The sequence below is a fragment of the Petromyzon marinus genome, unplaced genomic scaffold, assembly GCF_048934315.1.
Source record: "Petromyzon marinus isolate PM22_M1 ecotype Great Lakes invasive population unplaced genomic scaffold, UKy_Petmar_22M1.pri1.0 PM_Scaffold_59, whole genome shotgun sequence".
Taxonomy (NCBI): Eukaryota; Metazoa; Chordata; class Hyperoartia; order Petromyzontiformes; family Petromyzontidae; genus Petromyzon; species Petromyzon marinus.
In genome coordinates, this window is record NW_027423601.1 from 268,153 (window position 1) to 287,536 (window position 19,384).

The following is a 19,384-nucleotide window of genomic DNA, read 5'->3' on the forward strand; positions in this document are numbered from 1 at the left end:
CATAGACTGACCACCACACAGAGACCCATAGACTCACCACCACAAAGAGTCCCATAGTCTCACCATCACACAGAGACCCATAGACTTATCACCACACAGAGACTCACCACCCCACAGAGACCCATAGACTCATCACCACACAGAGACCCATAGACTCACAACCACACAGAGACCCATAGACTCATCACCACACAGAGACTCACCACCCCACAGAGACCCATAGACTCATCACCACACAGAGACCCATAGACTCATCACCACACAGAAACTCATAGACTCACCAGCACATAGAGACCCATAGACGCATCACCACACAGAGACCCATAGACTCATCACCGGACAGATACCCATAGACTCATCACCACACAGAGACCCATAGACTCATCACCACACAGAGAGCCATAGACTCACCACCACACAGAGACCCATAGACACACCACCACACAGAGACCCATAGACTCATCAACACACATAGACCCATAGACTCACCACCACACAGAGACCCATAGACTCACCAATACACAAAGACCCAGAGACCCACAACCACATAGAGACCCATAGACTCACCACCACACAGAGACCCATAAACTCATCACCACACAGAGACCCATAGACTCACCACCACACAGAGACCCTTAGACTTACCACCACACAGAGACCCATAGACTCACAACCACATAGAGACCCATAGCCTCATCACCACACAGAGACTCACCACCCCACAGAGACCCATATATTCACCACCACACAGAGACCCATATATTCACCACCACACAGAGACCTATAGACTCATCACCACACAGACACCCATAGACTCATCACCACACAGAGACTCATAGATTCACCACCACACAGAGACCCATAGACTCATCACCAAACAGAGACTCATAGACTCACCACCACACAGAGACACATAGACTCACTACGACAGAGAGACCCATAGACTCATCACCAAACAGAGACCCATAGACTCATCACCACACAGAGACCTATAGACTCACCACCACAAAGAGTCCCATAGTCTCACCACCACACAGAGACTCATAAACTCACCACCACACAGAGACCCATAGACTCACCACCACAAAGAGTCCCATAGTCTCACCACCACACAGAGAACCATAGACTCATCACCACACAGAGACCCATAGACTCACAACCACACAGAGACCCATAGACTCATCATCACACAGAGACCCATAGACTCATCACCACACAGAAACTCATAGACTCAACACCACACAGAAACCCATAGACTCATCACCAGACAGATACCCATAGACTCATCACCACACAGAGAACCATAGATTCACCACCACACAGAGACCCATAGACTCACCACCACACAGAGACCCATAGACTCATCAACACACATAGACCCATAGACTCACCACCACACAGAGACCCATAGACTCACCACCACACAGAGACCCTTAGACTTACCACCACACAGAGACCATAGACTCACAACCACATAGAGACCCATAGCCTCATCACCACACAGAGACTCACCACCCCACAGAGACCCATATATTCACCACCACACAGAGACCCATATATTCACCACCACACAGAGACCCATATATTCACCACCACACAGAGACCCATAGACTCACCACCCCACAGAGACCCATATATTCACCACCACACAGAGACCCATATATTCACCACCACACAGAGACCTATAGACTCACCACCACACAGAGACTCATAGACTCACCACCAAACAGAGACTCAGAGACTCATCACCACACAGAGACCCATAGACTCATCACCACACAGAGACCCATAGCCTCATCATCACACAGAGACCCATAGACTCATCACCACACAGAAACTCATAGACTCACCAGCACATAGAGACCCATAGACTCATCACCACACAAAAACCCACAGACTCATCACCACACAGAGACTCATAGACTCACCACCACACAGAGACCCATAGACTCACAACCACACAGAGACCCATAGACTCATCACAACACAGAGACCCAGACTCACCACCACACAGAGACCCATAGACTCACCACCACACAGAGACCCATAGACTCACCACCACACAGAGACCCTTAGACTTACCACCACACAGAGACCCAAAGACTCACCACCACACAGAGACCCATAGACCCACAACCACATAGAGACCCATAGACTCACTACCACACAGAGACCCATAGACTCATCATCACACAGAGACCCATAGACTCATCACCACACAGAAATTCATAGACTCACCAGCACATAGAGACCCATAGATTCACCACCACAAAGAGACCCATAGACTCACCACCACACAGAGAGTCATAGACCACCATCATACAGAGACCCATAGACTCACCACCACATAGAGACCCAGAGACTCATCACCACACAGAGACCCAGAGACTCATCACTACACAGAGACTCCTAGACTCACCTTCACACAGAGACTCATAGACTCACCACCACACAGAGACCCATGACTCACCACCACCCAGAGACCCATAGACTCATCACCACACAGAAACCCATAGACTCACCACCATACAGAGACCCATAGACTAATCACCACACAGAGACCCATAGACTCACCACTACACAGAGACCCATAGACTCATCACCACCACACAGAGACCCATAGACTCACCACCACACAGAGACCCATAGACTCACCACCACACAAAGACCCATAGACTCACCACCACACAGAGACCCTTTGACTCATCACCACACAGAGACCGATAGACTCATCACCACGTGACCCATAGACTCACCACCACGTGAAATATAGCCTCAACACTACACAGAGACCCATAGACTCATCACCACGTGACCCATAGACTCACCACCACGTGACCCATAGACTCATCACTACACAGAAAGAAGAATCAGAATCAGAATCAGAAAGGGTTTTATTCGCCATGTAAGTTCACACCGACACGGAATTTACTTTGGCAGGATGGTGCATACATTCAACATATAGGAATCTAAAATCTTAAATAAGTTTTAAACAAGTCTTACTATAATAAGGGTTAAAAGTCTAACACTAAGGGGCTGAAGTATATAAAATTAAATAAATATCGAATATAAAATAGCTTTAAGATATAATTAAAAAATACAAATAGGGAAACATAGTTAATATCAGCAACGTGTCGTTATGTAGATCAAATGTTAAAAACAGTGTTAGCCCTTGGCCTTGTTTAACAGGCCAGCAGCAGATGGGAAGAAACTGTTTTTATGGCGTGAGGTTTTGGTCCTGATGGACCGAAGCCTTCTGCCGGAGGGGAGTAGCTGAAACAGAGAGTGTCCAGGGTGGGAGAAATCGGCCATAATCTTCCTCGCTCGCCTCATAGACCTTGTCGTGTGCAGGTCCTCGAGGGTCGGTAGATTGCAGGCAATTACCTTCTCAGCAGTGTGGATGATACGCTGCAGTCTGCTCTTGTCCTTGGCAGTGGCAGCAGCGTACCAGACGGTTATGGAGGAGGTGAGGATGGATTCAATGATCGCTGTATAGAATTGCACCATCATTGTCTTTGGCAGGTTGAATTTCTTCAGCTGCCGTAGAAAGTACATCCTCTGTTGAGCTTTCTTGGTGAGGGAGCTGATGTTCAATTCCCACTTGAGGTCCCGGGAGAGAATAGTGCCCAGGAAGCGGAAGGACTCTACAATTTTTACTGGGGAGTCTAACAGGGTGATGGGGGTGAGTGGTGCTGTATTCTTCCTGAAGTCCACAACCATCTCAACTGTCTTTAGAGGATTTAGCTCTAAGTTGTTCTGGCTACACCAGGTCACCAGATTATCAGCTTCCCACCTATAGTCAGACTCATCCCCACCAGAGATCAGCCCAATGAGGGTGGTGTCATCCGCAAACTTCAATAGTTTGACGGACAGATGATTGGAGGTGCAGCTGTTGGTATACAGGGAGAAGAGCAGAGGGGAAAGGACGCAGCCCTGAGGAGTTCCGGTGCTGATGGACCTGGAGCCAGAGACTTGTGTTCCCAGCTTAACGCACTGCTTCCTGTCAGACAGGAAGTCTGTGATCCATTTACAGGTGGTGTATGGCACGTTCAGCTGGAAGAGCTTGTCCTGAAGCAGGGCAGGGATGATGGTGTTGAAGGCAGAGCTGAAGTCCACAAACAGGATCCTGGCGTAGGATGCTGGGGCGTCCAGATGCTGTAGGGTGAAGTGGAGGGCCATGTTAACTGCATCGTCCACAGACCTGTTGGCTCTGTAGGCAAACTGAAGGGGGTCCAGGAGAGGGTCTGTGATGGCTTTGAGGTGTGCCAGGACCAGGCGCTCAAAAGACTTCATTACCACAGATGTAAGGGCGACCGGTCTGTAATCATTTAGTCCTGTTGGCCTTAGCTTTTTGGGCACAGGGATGATGGTGGAGGACTTGAGACAGGCTGGTACATGGCATGTCTCCAGGGAGGTGTTAAAGATGTTGGTGAACACCGGAGACAGCTGGTCAGCGCAGTGCCTGAGGGTGGCTGGAGAGACAGAGTCCGGCCCGGCTGCTTTGCGTGGATTCTGCCTCTTGAAAAGTCTATTAACTTCTCCCTCCTGAAAGGAGATAGTCGTCTCTGTAGTATTGGTGGGGGATGGGGCCTCTTGGGTTGGAAGGGGTGGTTCAGGACAGTCCAATTGTCTTTCAAATCTACAGTAGAACTCGTTCAGGTCGTTGGCTAGGCGGGAGTCGTTAGTGGTGTGGGGGGCTCTGGGTTTGTAGTTGGTGATCTGCCTGAGCCCTCTCCAGACAGAAGCAGCGTCGTTTGTAGAGAACTGGTGTTTTAGTCTCTCTGAGTATAGTCGTTTAGCCTCTCTCACCGCTTTGCTAAACCTGTTCTTCGACTCCTTGAATCTGTCTCTATCTCCACTCCTAAACGCTTCCTCCTTCTCCAACCTCAACCTTCTGAGCTTTGCTGAGAACCAGGGCTTATTGTTGTTAAAGTTCACACTGGTACACAGAGACCCATAGACTCACAACCACACAGAGACCCATAGACTCACCACCACGTAACCCATAGAATCACCACCACACAGAGACCCATAGACTCACCACCACACAGACACCCATAGACTCACCACCACAAAGAGTCCCATAGTCTCCCCACCACACAGAGACCCATAGACTTATCACCACACAGAGACTCACCACCACACAGAGACCCATAGACCCACAACCACATAGAAAGTCATAGACTCATCACCACACAGAAACTCATAGACTCAACAGCACATAGAGACCCATAGACGCATCACCACACAGAGACCCATAGACTCATCACCACACAAAGACCCACAGACTCATCACAACACAGAGACTCATAGACTCATCACCACACAGAAACCCATAGACTCATCACCAGACAGATACCCATAGACTCACCACCACACAGAAACCCATAGACTCACCACCACACAGAGACCCATAGACTCATCACCACACAGAGACTCATAGACTCACCACCACACAGAGACACATAGACTCACTACCACACAGAGACCCATAGACTCACCATCACACAGAGACCCATAGACTCATCACCACACAGAAACTCATAGACTCACCAGCACATAGAGACCCATAGACTCACAACCACACGGAGACCCATAGACTCACCACCACATAGAGACCCATAGACTCACCACCACATAGAGACCCATAGACTCAACACTACACAGAGACTCATAGACTCACCACCACATAGAGACCCATAGACTCATCACCAGACAGATACCCATAGACTCACCACCACACAGAGACCCATAGACTCATCACTACACAGAGACCCATAGACTCACCACCACATGAAATATAGACTCACCACCACGTGACCCATAGACTCATCACTACACAGAGACCCATAGACTCACCACCACATGACCCATAGACTCACCACCACACAGAGACCCATAGACTCACCACCACACAGACACCCATAGACTCACCACCACAAAGAGACCCATAGACTCATAACGACACAGAGACCCATAGACTGACCACCACACAGAGACCCATAGACTCACCACCACACAGAGATCCATAGACTCATCACCACACAGAGACCCATAGACTGACCACCACACAGAGACCCATAGACTCACCACCCCACAGAGACCCATAGACTCATCACCACACAGAGACCCATAGACTCACAACCACACAGAGACCCATAGACTCATCACCACACAGAGACTCACCACCCCACAGAGACCCATAGACTCATCACCACACAGAGACCCATAGACTCACCACCACACAGAGACCCATAGACTCATCACTACACAGAGACCCATAGACTCACCACCACGTGAAATATAGACTCATCACTACACAGAGACCCATAGACTCATCACCACGTGACCCATAGACTCACCACCACGTGACCCATAGACTCATCACTACACAGAGACCCATAGACTCACCACCACATGACCCATAGACTCACCTCCACACAGAGACCCATAGACTCACCACCACACAGACACCCATAGACTCACCACAACAAAGAGACCCATAGACTCATCACGACACAGAGACCCATAGACTCACCACCACACAGAGATCCATAGACTCATCACCACACAGAGACCCATAGACTGACCACCACACAGAGACCCATAGACTCACCACCACAAAGAGTCCCATAGTCTCACCACCACACAGAGACCGTTAGATTCACCACCACACAGAGACCCATAGACTCATCACCACACAGAGACTCACCACCACAAAGAGTCCCATAGTCTCACCACCCCACAGAGACCCATAGATTCACCACCACACAGCACCCCACAGAGACCCATAGATTCACCACCACACAGAGACCCATAGACTCATCACCACACAGAGACTCACCACCCCACAGAGACCCATAGACTCATCACCACACAGAGACCCATAGACTCACAACCACACAGAGACCCATAGAGTCATCACCACACAGAGACTCACCACCCCACAGAGACCCATAGACTCATCACCACACAGAGACCCATAGACTCATCACCACACAGAGAACCATAGACACACCACCACACAGAGACCCATAGACTCATCAACACACAAAGACCCATAGACCCACAACCACATAGAGACCCATAGACTCACCACCACACAGAGACCCATAGACTCATCACCACACAGAGACCCATAGACTCACCACCACACAGAGACCCTTAGATTTACCACCACACAGAGACCCATAGACTCACAACCACATAGAGACCCATAGCCTCATCACCACACAGAGACTCACCACCCCACAGAGACCCATATATTCACCACCACACAGAGACCCATATATTCACCACCACACAGAGACCTATAGGCTCACCACCACACAGAGACCCATAGACTCATCACCACACAGAGACTCATAGACTCACTACCACAGAGAGACCTATAGACTCATCATCACACAGAAACCCATAGACTCATCACCACACAAAAACCCACAGACTCATCACCACACAGAGACTCATAGACTCACCACCACAAAGAGTCCCATAGTCTCACCACCACACAGAGACCCATAGACTCATCACCACACAGAGACCCATAGACTCACAACCACACAGAGACCCATAGACTCATGACCACACAGAGACTCACCACCCCACAGAGACCCATAGACTCATCATCACACAGAGACCCATAGACTCATCACCACACAGAAACTCATAGACTCAACAGCACATAGAGACCCATAGACGCATCACCACACAGAGACCCATAGACTCATCACCACACAGAGACCCATAGACTCACCACCACTCAGAGACCCATAGTCTCACCAATACACAGAGACCCATAGACCCACAACCACATAGAGACCCATAGACTCACCACCACACAGAGACCCATAGACTCATCACCACACAGAGACCCATAGACTCACCACCACACAGAGACCCTTAGACTTACCACCACACAGAGACCCATAGACTCACAACCACATAGAGACCCATAGCCTCATCACCACACAGAGACTCACCACCCCACAGAGACCCATATATTCACCACCACACAGAGACCCATATATTCACCACCACACAGAGACCCATATATTCACCACCACACAGAGACCTATAGACTCATCAACACACAGAGACTCATAGACTCACCACCACACAGAAACCCATAGACTCATCACCACACAGAGACCCATAGACTCATCACCACACAGAGACTCACCACCCCACAGAGACCCATAGACTCACAACCACATAGAGACCCATAGCCTCATCACCACACAGAGACTCACCACCCCACAGAGACCCATATATTCACCACCACACAGAGACCCATATATTCACCACCACACAGAGACCTATAGACTCATCACCACACAGACACCCATAGACTCATCACCACACAGAGACTCATAGATTCACCACCACACAGAGACCCATAGACTCATCACCAAACAGAGACTCATAGACTCACCACCACACAGAGACACATAGACTCACTACGACAGAGAGACCTATAGACTCATCATCACACAGAGACCCATAGACTCATCACCACACAGAAACTCATAGACTCACCAGCACATAGAGACCCATAGACTCATCACCACACAGAGACTCATAAACTCACCACCACACAGAGACCCATAGACTCACCACCACAAAGAGTCCCATAGTCTCACCACCACACAGAGAACCATATACTCATCACCACACAGAGACCCATAGACTCACAACCACACAGAGACCCACAGACTCATCATCACACAGAGACCCATAGACTCATCACCACACAGAAACTCATAGACTCAACACCACACAGAAACCCATAGACTCACCACCACACAGAGACACATAGACTCACTACGACAGAGAGACCTATAGACTCAACAGCACATAGAGACCCATAGACTCATCACCACACAGAGACCCATAGACTCACAACCACACAGAGACCCATAGACTCATCATCACACAGAGACCCATAGACTCATCACCACACAGAAACTCATAGACTCAACACCACACAGAAACCCATAGACTCATCACCAGACAGATACCCATAGACTCATCACCACACAGAGACCCATAGACTCATCACCACACAGAGAACCATAGATTCACCACCACACAGAGACCCATAGACTCACCACCACACAGAGACCCATAGACTCATCAACACACATAGACCCATAGACTCACCACCACACAGAGACCCATAGACTCACCACCACACAGAGACCCTTAGACTTACCACCACACAGAGACCATAGACTCACAACCACATAGAGACCCATAGCCTCATCACCACACAGAGACTCACCACCCCACAGAGACCCATATATTCACCACCATACAGAGACCCATATATTCACCACCACACAGAGACCCATATATTCACCACCACACAGAGACCCATAGACTCACCACCCCACAGAGACCCATATATTCACCACCACACAGAGACCCATATATTCACCACCACACAGAGACCTATAGACTCACCACCACACAGAGACTCATAGACTCACCACCAAACAGAGACTCAGAGACTCATCACCACACAGAGACCCATAGACTCATCACCACACAGAGACCCATAGACTCATCACCACACAGAGACCCATAGACTCATCACCACACAGAGACCCATAGACTCACCAGCACATAGAGACCCATAGACTCATCACCACACAAAAACCCACAGACTCATCACCACACAGAGACTCATAGACTCACCACCACACAGAGACCCATAGACTCACAACCACACAGAGACCCATAGACTCATCACAACACAGAGACCCAGACTCACCACCACACAGAGACCCATAGACTCACCACCACACAGAGACCCATAGACTCACCACCACACAGAGACCCTTAGACTTACCACCACACAGAGACCCAAAGACTCACCACCACACAGAGACCCATAGACCCACAACCACATAGAGACCCATAGACTCACTACCACACAGAGACCCATAGACTCATCATCACACAGAGACCCATAGACTCATCACCACACAGAAATTCATAGACTCACCAGCACATAGAGACCCATAGATTCACCACCACAAAGAGACCCATAGACTCACCACCACACAGAGAGTCATAGACCACCAGCATACAGAGACCCATAGACTCACCACCACATAGAGACCCAGAGACTCATCACCACACAGAGACCCAGAGACTCATCACTACACAGAGACTCCTAGACTCACCTTCACACAGAGACTCATAGACTCACCACCACACAGAGACCCATGACTCACCACCACCCAGAGACCCATAGACTCATCACCACACAGAAACCCATAGACTCACCACCATACAGAGACCCATAGACTAATCACCACACAGAGACCCATAGACTCACCACTACACAGAGACCCATAGACTCATCACCACACAGAGACCCATAGACTCATCACCACCACACAGAGACCCATAGACTCACCACCACACAAAGACCCATAGACTCACCACCACACAGAGACCCATAGACTCACCACCACACAGAGACCCTTTGACTCATCACCACACAGAGACCGATAGACTCATCACCACGTGACCCATAGACTCACCACCACGTGAAATATAGCCTCAACACTACACAGAGACCCATAGACTCATCACCACGTGACCCATAGACTCACCACCACGTGACCCATAGACTCATCACTACACAGAGACCCATAGACTCACCACCACGTAACCCATAGAATCACCACCACACAGAGACCCATAGACTCACCACCACACAGACACCCATAGACTCACCACCACAAAGAGACCCATAGACTCACCACCACACAGAGACCCATAGACTGACCACCACACAGAGACCCACAGACTCAACACCACAAAGAGTCCCATAGTCTCACCACCACACAAAGACCCATAGACTTATCACCACACAGAGACTCACCACCACACAGAGACCCATAGACCCACAACCACATAGAAAGTCATAGACTCATCACCACACAGAAACTCATAGACTCAACAGCACATAGAGACCCATAGACTCATCACCACACAGAGACCCATAGACTCATCACCACACAAAGACCCACAGACTCATCACAACACAGAGACTCATAGACTCATCACCACACAGAAACCCATAGACTCATCACCAGACAGATACCCATAGACTCACCACCACACAGAAACCCATAGACTCATCACCACACAGAGACTCATAGACTCACCACCACACAGAGACACATAGACTCACTACCACACAGAGACCCATAGACTCACCATCACACAGAGACCCATAGACTCATCACCACACAGAAACTCATAGACTCACCAGCACATAGAGACCCATAGACTCACAACCACACGGAGACCCATAGACTCACCACCACATAGAGACCCATAGACTCACCACCACATAGAGACCCATAGACTCAACACTACACAGAGACTCATAGACTCACCACCACATAGAGACCCATAGACTCATCACCAGACAGATACCCATAGACTCATCACCACACAGAGACCCATAGACTCATCACCACACAAAGACCCATAGACTCACCACCACACAGAGACCCATAGACTCATCACTACACAGAGACCCATAGACTCACCACCACGTGAAATATAGACTCACCACCACGTGACCCATAGACTCATCACTAAACAGAGACCCATAGACTCACCACCACATGACCCATAGACTCACCACCACACAGAGACCCATAGACTCACCACCACACAGACACCCATAGACTCACCACCACAAAGAGACCCATAGACTCATAACGACACAGAGACCCATAGACTGACCACCACACAGAGACCCGTAGACTCACCACCACACAGAGATCCATAGACTCATCACCACACAGAGACCCATAGACTAACCACCACACAGAGACCCATAGACTCACCACCCCACAGAGACCCATAGACTCATCACCACACAGAGACCCATAGACTCACAACCACACAGAGACCCATAGACTCATCACCACACAGAGACTCACCACCCCACAGAGACCCATAGACTCATCACCACACAGAGACCCATAGACTCACCACCACACAGATACCCATAGACTCATCACTACACAGAGACCCATAGACTCACCACCACGTGAAATATAGACTCATCACTACACAGAGACCCATAGACTCATCACCACGTGACCCATAGACTCACCACCACGTGACCCATAGACTCATCACTACACAGAGACCCATAGACTCACCACCACATGACCCATAGACTCACCTCCACACAGAGACCCATAGACTCACCACCACACAGACACCCATAGACTCACCACAACAAAGAGACCCATAGACTCATCACGACACAGAGACCCATAGACTCACCACCACACAGAGATCCATAGACTCATCACCACACAGAGACCCATAGACTGACCACCACACAGAGACCCATAGACTCACCACCACAAAGAGTCCCATAGTCTCACCACCACACAGAGACCGTTAGATTCACCACCACACAGAGACCCATAGACTCATCACCACACAGAGACTCACCACCACAAAGAGTCCCATAGTCTCACCACCCCACAGAGACCCATAGATTCACCACCACACAGCACCCCACAGAGACCCATAGATTCACCACCACACAGAGACCCATAGACTCATCACCACACAGAGACTCATAGACTCACCACCACAAAGAGTCCCATAGTCTCACCACCACACAGAGACCCATAGACTCATCACCACACAGAGACCCATAGACTCACAACCACACAGAGACCCATAGACTCATGACCACACAGAGACTCACCACCCCACAGAGACCCATAGACTCATCATCACACAGAGACCCATAGACTCATCACCACACAGAAACTCATAGACTCAACAGCACATAGAGACCCATAGACGCATCACCACACAGAGACCCATAGACTCATCACCACACAGAGACCCATAGACTCACCACCACTCAGAGACCCATAGTCTCACCAATACACAGAGACCCATAGACCCACAACCACATAGAGACCCATAGACTCACCACCACACAGAGACCCATAGACTCATCACCACACAGAGACCCATAGACTCACCACCACACAGAGACCCTTAGACTTACCACCACACAGAGACCCATAGACTCACAACCACATAGAGACCCATAGCCTCATCACCACACAGAGACTCACCACCCCACAGAGACCCATATATTCACCACCACACAGAGACCCATATATTCACCACCACACAGAGACCCATATATTCACCACCACACAGAGACCTATAGACTCATCACCACACAGAGACCCATAGACTCATCAACACACAGAGACTCATAGACTCACCACCACACAGAAACCCATAGACTCATCACCACACAGAGACCCATAGACTCATCACCACACAGAGACTCACCACCCCACAGAGACCCATAGACTCACCACCACACAGAGACCCATAGACTCATCACTACACAGAGACCCATAGACTCATCACCACGTGACCCATAGACTCACCACCACGTGACCCATAGACTCATCACTACACAGAGACCCATAGACTCACCACCACATGACCCATAGACTCACCTCCACACAGAGACCCATAGACTCACCACCACACAGACACCCATAGACTCACCACCACAAAGAGACCCATAGACTCATCACGACACAGAGACCCATAGACTCACCACCACACAGAGATCCATAGACTGACCACCACACAGAGACCCATAGACTCACCACCACAAAGAGTCCCATAGTCTCACCACCACACAGAGACCCATAGACTCATCACCACACAGAGACCCATAGACTGACCACCACACAGAGACCCATAGACTCACCACCACAAAGAGTCCCATAGTCTCACCACCACACAGAGACCCATAGATTCACCACCACACAGAGACCCATAGACTCATCACCACACAGAGACTCACCACCCCACAGAGACCCATAGACTCATCACCACACAGAGACCCATAGACTCACAACCACACAGAGACCCATAGACTCATCACCACACAGAGACCCATAGACTCATCACCACACAGAGACTCACCACCCCACAGAGACCCATAGACTCATCACCACACAGAGACTCATAGACTCAACACCACACAGAGACCAATAGACTCACCACCACACAGAGACTCATAGACTCACCACCACCACACAGAGACCCATAGACTCAACACCACACAGAAACCCATAGACTCATCACCGGACAGATACCCATAGACTCACCACCACACAGAGACCCATAGACACACCACCACACAGAGACCCATAGACTCATCAACACACATAGACCCATAGACTCACCACCACACAGAGACCCATAGACTCACCAATACACAAAGACCCATAGACCCACAACCACATAGAGACCCATAGACTCACCACCACACAGAGACCCATAGACTCATCACCACACAGAGACCCATAGACTCACCACCACACAGAGACCATTAGACTTACCACCACACAGAGACCCATAGACTCACAACCACATAGAGACCCATAGCCTCATCACCACACAGAGACTCACCACCCCACAGAGACCCATATATTCACCACCACACAGAGACCCATATATTCACCACCACACAGAGACCTATAGACTCATCACCACACAGAAACCCATAGACTCATCACCACACAGAGACTCATAGATTCACCACCACACAGAGACCCATAGACTCATCACCACACAGAGACTCATAGTCTCACCACCACACAGAGACCCATAGACTCATCACCACACAGAGACCCATAGACTCACAACCACACAGAGACCCATAGACTCATCATCACACAGAGACCCATAGACTCATCACCACACAGAAACTCATAGACTCAACAGCACATAGAGACCCATAGACGCATCACCACACAGAGACCCATAGACTCATCACCACACAGAGAACCATAGACTCACCACCACACAGAGACCCATAGACACACCACCACACAGAGACCCATAGACTCATCAACACACATAGACCCATAGACTCACCACCACACAGAGACCCATACACTCACCAATACACAAAGACCCATAGACCCACAACCACATAGAGACCCATAGACTCACCACCACACAGAGACCCATAGACTCATCACCAGACAGAGACCCATAGACTCACCACCACACAGAGACCCTTAGACTTACCACCACACAGAGACCCATAGACTCACAACCACATAGAGACCCATAGCCTCATCACCACACAGAGACTCACCACCCCACAGAGACCCATATATTCACCACCACACAGAGACCCATATATTCACCACCACACAGAGACCTATAGACTCACCACCAAACAGAGACCCATAGACTCATCACCACACAGAGACTCATAGACTCACCACCACACAGAGACACATAGACTCACTACCACAGAGAGACCTATAGACTCATCATCACACAGAGACCCATAGTCTCACCACCACACAGAGACCCTTAGACTTACCACCACACAGAGACCCATAGAATCACCACCACACAGAGACCCATAGACTCACCACCACACGGAGACCCATAGACTCATCACCACACAGAGACCCATAGACTCACCACCCCATAGAGACCCATAGTCTCACCAATACACAGAGACCCATAGACCCACAACCACATAGAGACCCATAGACTCACCACCACACAGAGACCCATAGACTCATCACCACACAGAGACCCATAGACTCACCACCACACAGAGACCCTTAGACTTACCACCACACAGAGACCCATAGACTCACAACCACATAGAGACCCATAGCCTCATCACCACACAGAGACTCACCACCCCACAGAGACCCATATATTCACCACCACACAGAGACCCATATATTCACCACCACACAGAGACCCATATATTCACCACCACACAGAGACCCATAGACTCACCACCCCACAGAGACCCATATATTCACCACCACACAGAGACCCATATATTCACCACCACACAGAGACCTATAGACTCATCACCACACAGAGACCCATAGACTCATCACCACACAGAGACTCATAGACTCACCACCACACAGAGACCCATAGACTCATCACCACACAGAGACTCAGAGACTCACCACCACACAGAGACACATAGACTCACCACCACACAGAGACCCATAGACTCATCACCACACAGAGACTCAGAGACTCACCACCACACAGAGACACATAGACTCACCACCACACAGAGACCTATAGACTCATCATCACACAGAGACCCATAGACTCATCACCACACAGAAACTCATAGACTCACCAGCACATAGAGACCCATAGACTCACCACCACACAGAGACCCATAGACTCATCACCAGACAGATACCCATGGACTCACCACCACACAGAGACCCATAGACTCACCACCACAAAGAGACCCATAGACCCACAACCACATAGAGACCCATAGACTCACCACCACACAGAGACCCATAGACTCATCACCACACAGAGGCTCATAGACTCACCACCACACAGAGACCCTTAGACTTACCACCACACAGACACCCAAAGACTCACCACCACACAGAGACTCACCACCACACAGAGTCCCATAGACCCACAACCACATAGAGACCCATAGACTCACTACCACACAGAGACCCATAGATTCACCACCACAAAGAGACCCATAGACTCATCACCACCACAGAGACCCATAGACTCATCACCACACAGAGAGTCATAGACCACCAGCATACAGAGACCCATAGACTCACCACCACATAGAGACCCAGAGACTCATCACCACACAGAGACCCATAGAATCATCACCCACAGAGACCCATAGACTCATCACCACACAGAGACCCATAGACTCACCACCACACAGAGACCCATAGACTCACCACCACACAGAGACCCATAGACTCATCACCACACAGGGACCCATAGACTCATTACCACACAGAGACCCATAAACTCACCACCACCCAGAGACCCATAGACTCACCACCACACAGAGACCCATGACTCACCACCACCCAGAGACCCATAGACTCACCACCACACAGAGACTCACCACCACACAGAGACCCATAGATTCACCACCACACAGAGACCCATAGACTCATCACCACACAGAAACCCATAGACTCACCACCATACAGAGACCCATAGACTAATCACCACACAGAGACCCATAGACTCACCACCATACAGAGACCCATAGACTCATCACCACACAGAGACCCATAGACTCACCACCATACAGAGACCCATAGACTCATCACCACACAGAGATCCATAGACTCACCACCACACAGAGACCATTAGACTCACCACCACACAGCGACCCAAAGACTCACCACCACACAGAGACCCTTCGACTCATCATCACAGAGAGACCCATAGACTCACAACCACACAGAGACTCACCACTACACAGAGACTCATACACAGTCCTGCTAGAGGCTACCTGGGGGAGCTTTGTCTACGTCTCAGCACTTGCCCCTGCAGCCCTGCCAGAGGCTACCTGGGGGAGCTTTGTATGTGTCTCAGCACTTGCCCCTACAGCCCTGTTAGAGGAAACCTGGGGGAACTTTGTCTGAGTCTCAGCACTTGCCCCTACAGCCCTGCTAGAGGCTACCTGGGGGGAGCTTTGTCTTGTGTCTCAGCACTTTTCCCTACAGCCCTGCTAGAGGCTACCTGGGGAGCTTTGTCTGTGTCTCAGCACTTGCCCCTACAGCCTTGCTAGAGGCTACCTGGGGGAGCTTTGTCTGTGTCTCAGCACTTGCCCCTACAGCCGTGGTAGAGGCTACCTGGGGGAGCTTTGTCTGTCTCAGCACTTGCCCCTACAGCCCTTCTAGAGGCCACCTGGGGGAGCTTTGTCTGTGTCTTAGCACTTGCCCTCACAGCCGTGCTAGAGGCTACCTGGGGGAGCTTTGTCTGTGTCTCAGCACGTGCCCCTACAGCCCTGCTAGAGGCTACCTGGGGGAGCTTTGTCTGTGTCTCAGCACTTGCCCCTACAGCCGTGCTAGAGGCTACCTGAGGGAGCTTTGTCTGTGTCTCAGCACTTGCCCCTACAGCCCTGCTAGAGGCTACCTGGGGGAGCTTTGTCTGTGTCTCGCACTTGCCCCTACAGCCCGGCTAGAGGCTACCTGGGGGAGCTTTGTCTGTGTCTCACCACGTGCCCCTACAGCCCTGCCAGAGGCTACCTGTGGGAGCTTTGTCTGTGTCTCAGCACTTGCCCTTACAGCCGTGCTAGAGGCTACCTGGGGGAGCTTTGTCTGTGTCTCAGCACGTGCCCCTACAGCCCTGCCAGAGGCTACCTGGGGGAGCTTTGTCTGTGTCTCAGCACTTCCCCTACAGCCCTGCTAGAGGCTACCTGGGGGAGCTTTGTCTTGTGTCTCAGCACTTGCCCCTACAGCCCTGCCAGAGGCTACCTGGGGGAGCTTTGTCTGTGTCTCAGCACTTGCCCCTACAGCCCTGCCAGAGGCTACCTGGGGGAGCTTTGTCTGTGTCTCAGCACTTGCCCCTACAGCCCTGCCAGAGGCTACCTGGGGGAGCTTTGTCTGTGTCTCAGCACTTGCCCCTACAGCCCTGCTAGAGGCTACCTGGGGGAGCTTTGTCTTGTGTCTCAGCACTTGCCCCTACAGCCCTGCCAGAGACTTCCTGGGGAGCTTTGTCTGTGTCTCAGCACTTGCCCCTACAGCCCTGCCAGAGGCTACCTGGGGGAGCTTTGTCTGTGTCTCAGCACTTGCCCCTACAGCCCTGCCAGAGGCTACCTGGGGGAGCTTTGTCTGTGTCTCAGCACTTGCCCCTGCAGCCCTGCCAGAGGCTACCTGGGGGAGCTTTGTCTGTGTCTCAGCACTTGCCCCTGCAGCCCTGCCAGAGGCTACCTGGGGGAGCTTTGTCTGTGTCTCAGCACTTGCCCCTGCAGCCCTGCTAGAGGCTACCTGGGGGAGCTTTGTTTGTGTCTCAGCACTTGCCCCTACAGCCCTGCTAGAGGCTACCTGGGGGAGCTTTGTCTGTGTCTCAGCACTTGCCCCTACAGCCCTGCTAGAGGCTACCTGGGGGAGCTTTGTCTTGTGTCTCAGCACTTGCCCCTACAGCCCTGCCAGAGACTTCCTGGGGAGCTTTGTCTGTGTCTCAGCACTTGCCCCTACAGCCCTGCCAGAGGCTACCTGGGGGAGCTTTGTCTGTGTCTCAGCACTTGCCCCTACAGCCCTGCCAGAGGCTACCTGGGGGAGCTTTGTCTGTGTCTCAGCACTTGCCCCTGCAGCCCTGCCAGAGGCTACCTGGGGGAGCTTTGTCTGTGTCTCAGCACTTGCCCCTGCAGCCCTGCCAGAGGCTACCTGGGGGAGCTTTGTCTGTGTCTCAGCACTTGCCCTGCAGCCCTGCTAGAGGCTACCTGGGGGAGCTTTGTTTGTGTCTCAGCACTTGCCTCTACAGCCCTGCTAGAGGCTAC